Source organism: Anneissia japonica, unplaced genomic scaffold (genome assembly GCF_011630105.1).
Source record: "Anneissia japonica isolate Jap-2015-1 unplaced genomic scaffold, ASM1163010v1 scaffold2994_len2133135_cov197, whole genome shotgun sequence".
NCBI classification, from domain to species: domain Eukaryota; kingdom Metazoa; phylum Echinodermata; class Crinoidea; order Comatulida; family Comatulidae; genus Anneissia; species Anneissia japonica.
The window spans coordinates 1,287,503-1,294,807 of NW_022728550.1; the positions used below are offsets into that span (position 1 = coordinate 1,287,503).

The window sequence follows — 7,305 nt, forward strand, 5'->3', positions numbered from 1 at the left end:
GATAATAATAATAATAATAATAATAATAATAATAATAATAATAATAATAATAATAATAATAATAATAATAATAATAATAATAATTCGATCTTGATTGAGCGTATTTTGCTAAAAGTCTCAGTGCGCTTTACACTGAAATCAAAATTCGGATTTAATAATAATAACAATAATAAGGGATTGTTCACAATTATTAAAATTTTCAAAAGTGTACAAACAGTACGCTAGGAGGAAGAGGTAGACAAGATTGTACACTTTTACATATGCATGCAAATGTTGATTCAAAATAACATGCAATATTCAAAATAATATTTTTTTATGATCAGTTATAATGCAACCATGGATATAATATAGTTTTTATGCAACCAAATACAATACCGAAAGGTCCACTGATTAATCTCAGATAAGATAGTGTAATACATACTCCAAGTATCGAAATGCACAACATCGTGTCGGGAGTCGATAATTCGACAATAATTATTATGGTTTTGAAATATCAACATTGTTTATGTACACTTTCCACTGCATAATCACAAAAAGTGCTAATTATAAAAAGTCTGTCGCCCGATAATGGGTGTTGCTAGTCAGAAGTTGTTTGACAAGGCGTTGGTTGATGACATGACACATGAAAATTTGGCAGAATTTAGAACAACAATGGTAAAATTTACATAGAATACATTGTAAGGTTGGGTGGGGTTACGAGTTTGCGTATATGGAATAAAGTTCAACCCTAGAAATGAGTGTGACACTTCTTCTGCTGTAGGTTGCATAGCACCGATTACATTTATTTATTTTATTTAGGCCTATTTGTTCTTCATCTGGGTTACCTCTTCTGTAAAATGTTACTGTTCTCCAAAATGGCCCATTACGCATAAAACATTAAAATCACAAGAGAAACAACACAGAATATCAAAAAACTTTAACATATAAGAATGATGGAAAAGAATTACAGCGCGAATAAGCGCCCGGGCGCTAAAAATATATATATATATATTTTTTTTTTTTGCATTTTTTGAGGGACGCTTTTTCAAACGGATAAACAGAGATAACAAAGTGGAACTTGAGGGGGCGCTTATGGAAATAGATGAACTTTGAAAATTCAAGGGGCGCGTTTTGGATGAAAAGGTTATATATAAGGGGAACTAAAAATCTAAGATAAGCAGTATAAACGAATGGTTCTGGTGCAGAAAAGATAATTGTCTAGAGTACGGTCCCCAGCGTTCTAAATTTGAGAAAACCCCTAAAAGTAAATGTTCTTCTACTAGATTCAGTTCTGACTTAAGGCAAAATTAAATTTCCTAAAGAGTTGGATCTGGTAGAATAGTTATGAACACTGTCAACTGAAGTGAAAGTGTTTTGGAGAGAAACACTCAAGCATTTGTTAACTAAGGTAAATAAATGTTTATTTCTCCTTTCGTTAAGAAAAGACCAACCAAGAGAAATATGCATTTGAACTATATTGTTCTATGATCAGCCACAAGTTTAAGACGTTCTGCTCTATTATGTAAATTTTGTAATTTGTCATCATTTTTAGTATTAAACAATCGGATAATAATCGCTTACATTATATCCATGGTTATATTTAATGTTGTATAGTTGGATTCATATAGCGCTTTAAACCGAAGATGCCTGACAAATGTTGGAATGAACTGTATAAAAGACCCAGATTTGAAGGAGTATTCTGCAGCAGTTCCATGTCATGAAGTTAAAATTATTAGTTATATTATTTATTATTATTATTAGTTATTATTAGTTAATTATTAATCTCAGCCTTTTGAAGTGAAAAATGACGAAAGAAAGATCGTTTAAAATGAAAAAAAATGTAAAAAAAAAAAAAAATCGGGATTTCCCCAAAAGTGATGCGCGCGAGGGTGATAAACTAATAATTTTTTTTATGGGCCTTACCTACAACTTGTACAATAAAGATGATGCTATGATGCCATGAAACAAGTATTAATAACCGTTTCTGATAAGAGATGATGGGAATTTGTTGGAACATCATTTTGACTATAATAATGATGATGTTATGATGATGAATTGTACTATATATATGAGTGTCATTTCCGGATCTAATAGAGGTACATTTCTTCAATTGTTTGCACCTCACTACCAACCATGGTGGGGTTGGTGGGTGTTGATTCACGACTCCCACCCTCCCATCGCCCGCCTTTCAAAACAGATCTACGCCCTTGAGTAATAGTTAGCAGTGGCAGTAGTGAAAGGTGAAGCATGTTCTTGCATGCAATTGTGATATTTGTTTTCGCGGAAGAACCTGCCTCATCAGTAGCACTACTTTTTATGTTTTGCTTAATAATTTTGTTATTTCATGTTCAGGTAGTTAAGAATAGCATGCGTTTGCTTTGTCTGATTATGAACGCCCCAAATGATTTTTGAGTGCCACCGATCTAAAAAGGTACAGTATTGTTCGAATACATATTATTATTGCTAAACTTTAAATGAAAGAGAGGGCGGCATTTATATTTGAAAAATTATCACGCTCAAAAACGGTGGCGTTATTCCTTCTCTTTTAGCAAACATACGGACACAACATGAATTACGTGACGACTGAGATATTTAGTTTGTTATTTTATTGTATTTTGCAAGATAGAATGAGAGAATGTTGAAATTGCATTACTTTTAAATCTAAATATAAATCATATAGGCCTATTTGTGATTGTAGTGCGAATGTAACATAGATTTATTTACATTTTTCTATTTATTTATATAGGCTATTTTTATTTATTTATTTAGTTAATAAATATTATTACTGTTTATTTATTTATATTTATATTTTCTCTATATATTAATGGATATTTTTGTGTGTTTATGTGCGTATTTGTCCCTGCTTATTTATTTATTTATTTGGCGTGTTTGTTTTTGTCATTTTGTACCCTTTTTTTCAGAAGTGTTTTATATTTTGAATAGAAGGCCCTGAAACTCTACTGCACTTCCTGACCTCCAGACACCAAACCGGTTATATTTCACATGAAATTTCTCCCCTCCACACCAGCTCCCACATGTGCCAAAGAAAATTAGTACTTTCTTAATAACTTATATGTTTTGTGAATGTTGTTTTATATCAATGGTTTAATTCTATATCTTTTACATCGTAGTTGGCGGGGTGGGATTAAAACGTATATCTGAATGTGTTTTTTTTTATTTAAGTTTTGTAATTAGGCCTACTATTTTAATAATGATCAACTTATAAGAGCACATATTGTAGACACCTCAATGCGCTTAACATTATTCCAATCCCAATAACGGAACACATACTGTACTCGGGGCCCTGGAGAGAACTCCATAATATTGCAGCTGTAATCATTTTATTTTGTGTTTGAACCTACCAGTTTCCACTTGTTTGTACTACTGGGTGGAAAGAAACAACCTTAGGTAAAGTGCCTTTCTAAAGGACACAAGCGAAATACACCAGGGACGTATTCATGGGGTGGGGGAAACGTGGGAGCCCCACAACCCCCTCCCCAACCATGGTGGGTCTGAGGTGGGTGTGGACTCATGAAATGTCTCCCCACCCCACACCTTTCAGAGCAGATCTGCACCCTTCCCTGGGTATAACATTAAACTCCATCGAGTCGGCACGTGACTCAGAGTATGTCTTAGTAACTGAGGTGCATACATTTCGTTTTCAGGATGTGATCTGGTTTTTCGTGTCCATTTTTCGTGATTATGACTATTTTTGATAAAGAATGTTTTAAACATGGAGCAGTAGATTCAAAGCCCCCTTCCTAATTTTTTTTTAATGGAAAAAAGAAATTTATTGTTAAATTTAAGTCTGAGAGTGTAATTTTCGGACATCTATCTCAGCCCCAACCATGGTGGGGCTGATGTGGGTGGAAGTCCCTGAAAGTCTGTGAAAGTCCCTTCCTGGATCACCTTTCTTTTGAATTTCTGGATTCGCCCACTATTGAGTTATTATAATTATTGTAATTCTTACTAATATTAGGCCTATTATGAAGCGTCAATTGCAAATTTCACTTTATCCTCTCAAAACAGTCCTGTCTCTTATACACATCTAGATGTGTATAAGAGACAGGCTATATACAATTCAATTGATTAATAATAATAATAATAATATGACCACTTTTAACTAATACTTTGCCAGCCAAATAATAGTTTGTTCCGCTGTTTTCTTATTTCTCTTTTTTATTTTTTGTTTTTGTGTCCCAATTGCGTTTCTTGGTTGTTTTTTAATGATAATTATCGTAATATATTTATTTGCTGTAATGAAAAGAAATTAATAAATTTTATGTTAATAATTATAATAGTTATGAATTTTATTGATTTTTATTGTGATTTATTTAGGTGTTTGTCTGATGCTTTGTTTTAACCGGTTGTTTTAACCACAATTGCTTTTAGTCTTTTTTATTCCTATTAATGTTCTTGTATCCGTTTGGTTGTCCTCCATTTTCCCCCTTTGTCCCTCTTGTTTTAATTGTATACGAGATTTTATTTTCTGTAGATTCTTAATTGGTAATTTTTAATGTTCAACTTCAATTTGTACTGTATAAAATCAAATTGCAATAAAGTATTATCGTATTGTATTTTATCAGGCCAATATAGGCTACCCGACAGAAACAGTCGCCCTAAAAAATTCTTTAATTACAATGTGGATTAATCATTTACATGCTCATCCAGGGTGCAATGGATGTGTACGCTCTTTCCATTGAAGAGGTTTGCGTTTTCAAGCCGAAGAAAGTCAGACCACTGAAAAATAATAAAACCATGAACTAATAGTAAGGTCAAGATGAGTTCCCTTTAAAAGCTACAATCCCGGAAGCTCGGGCTATGACCCTTGATTCGCATTAGACAGTCCCTTGTGTTAACATCGTTCGTTTGCGAATGTACGTGAAGATGTTTATATCACGGAGTTTAGATGCATATGACAGTAAGCTAAATTAGGCCTACTGTGATCAACAACTGCCCATAATTCGGAGGGGAAATGGGTACGTAGCCTTCCCCATCCCACTTTTCATCAAGCAGGAGAATATCATAATCACCCCCGAAAAACTCTTAAAGTAATGTGTCCAAATTCAATGTTAAGTGCACCTCACCCAGGGAAATGCCGGCGCCATCACTACAAGGGGAGGAGTTTTTATATTTCAGTTGGGTGTCTAACGTACATTATACTATGCTCATACATGGATATAATAATTTTATTATAGCTCCACGCTCATACTATGGATTTTTTTACTGTATTTTTTTTTTTTTTTTTTTTTTGCTTTTAACATACATATAACAACATAATATAATATAATGCAATATTACAATACACAATCTCATCTTCTAAAAAAAAAAATTATTAACATTACAAAATCCAAAACCAATATAATATACTGTACTGTAATATAAAATAAAATTAAAATTAATTAAAAATTTAACTAATATATACATATATACATACGGCATAGGCCTATTGAGGGAGTTTAGGATAAGTTTAGGTTTATTCAAGAACTTAGTTACACTTTTTCATACTGTACAATAATTATTTTCTACCATTAAAAAGTGTGTAAAATAAGAATAAGAACATTTTGAGGCTCAAATTGGCAAAAAAAAAAAAACCCCAAAAAAAAACACTGAGCCTGGGAAAAATTTTGCTGGTTCTTATAAAAGAAAAGTGGGTTTGGGCCCTATATAGCTTCTATCTATGATTATTCCTCTTCCATTATGGGCATTGTTCAGATTCCTCATGAGAAAAAATGGTTTTCTCTCACTCCTCCCCTCAAAAAAATTAATTAATTAATAAACTGCATAAAGTATACTCTATATTCCCTAATCAGCATCCTTTGCATTAAATGCACTAAAATTGCGTCTTGTCTTTGTAAAGGTAAGGAAAGATAAGGCCTATTTATATTATCAATTCAAATTAAATTATATATCCTCAAACATTCAAGTGTAATAACTTGTCTATAAGCTATTACATATGCTTTATTTACAGTACTCAAGCGGACATTGGCTATACGCTTAATCTCCGCTAGAAAACATGAGAAAAGAGAATGAGTAAGAGACAGGATAATGACTAATATTTATCAGTACCTGGATGGCGATTAATGTTTTAAAAACCCCTACAAATCCAACTAGAAATAGTATTGTTTCGTTGCCCAACGACGATGCGAATGAACTTTTACCTCCAGTTCAAAACGTTTCTCGCGCGCTCATGAATATTCACAATGGGTGTAGACTCACACAGCGAATGAACTGAACTGTCGATGATGACTATTGAGTGCTAGTAGCCCGAGTGTGAAGTGCGTTGGAGCTTATATTTCAATCGAACATTTCGTTAGAATTTCTCTATGAAATGTCACTTTTGACAATGGAAATGTATAAAACAACCGATATTGAGATTTATTCTCTGGCTCGCAACCCCAGGTAGGTTTCAGTTCACGTTTTTATAAGGGACAGTCGTTTTCACATCGTGATCATGCTCCTCGCTTGTAAACAAAGCGATCCTGTAAGTTTCTCTACCAACGCCCTATTACGCCACAAAAGAATTTTTTTTGCAGATCTAGGGCAAGTTATCGACGTTCTATTTTGTGTATAATATTTTGGAGTGAATTTAATGGTCTAAGAGGATATGGGCTAGACAGGGAACGGAGAAGCTAATATTTATTACAGATAATTGTTAATAGAAGGCCGTTCATAACTACTGCTACTTAGTCGGCTGATCTATTATTGAGGCTAGCGCCACCAAGAACTGTTGCCGAGACGGTGCCTATCGGGTGTGGCTTGAAACTGCGCGATTTTACATTTTTAGTAAAATTCTGAATGATGTTTAGGCCTATATGTTAAGAACGCACAATGAATGTTATATTGGCCAAACTTTGTTCTGTAAGTATTTATCGTTGAGATATTTGGGCAGAAAACAAGATAACAATGATAACATAACAAAAAGTTACTAATCGTGGATTTGTTCGACTCGAGAGGAAACAAAAGTCGATTTCATTATTACATGTCATAACTGTGGCCTACATGAACTTCGAATAATTATACATGAAACGTAATAATTACTACGAAAGTTATAATAATAAATATGCCTATATAGGCCTATGTCATATCAATTTAGGCATGGGTCAAAGATTACTGTACTAATACTATAGTAATACAGTGTGAACTTCATTACAGTATACAGACCCTTTCACAAGACAGACATGCACACAAGGTGCTCGCTATGAGGTTTGGAGAGTACGTTGTTTTTAGGTCGTGAGAGAAAAAATCCTGACACTGACAGGAATTATATTGTATACAACAACTTAATTTGAATATATATATATATATATATACATGCATATATAT

The 7,305-nt window shown here is 33.2% G+C and overlaps 1 protein-coding gene across 1 annotated transcript in view; it reads left to right on the top strand.

Moving 5' to 3' along the window:
- The first annotated feature begins 6,225 nt into the window (after positions 1–6,225).
- Positions 6,226–7,305, top strand: part of LOC117114277 (Krueppel-like factor 6) — a 31,783-nt gene continuing 30,703 nt past the window's right edge. The window contains exon 1 of the mRNA XM_033257891.1: positions 6,226–6,381. The gene's annotated coding sequence lies outside the window, so the exon portion shown is untranslated. The remainder of the gene's footprint in view (positions 6,382–7,305) is intronic.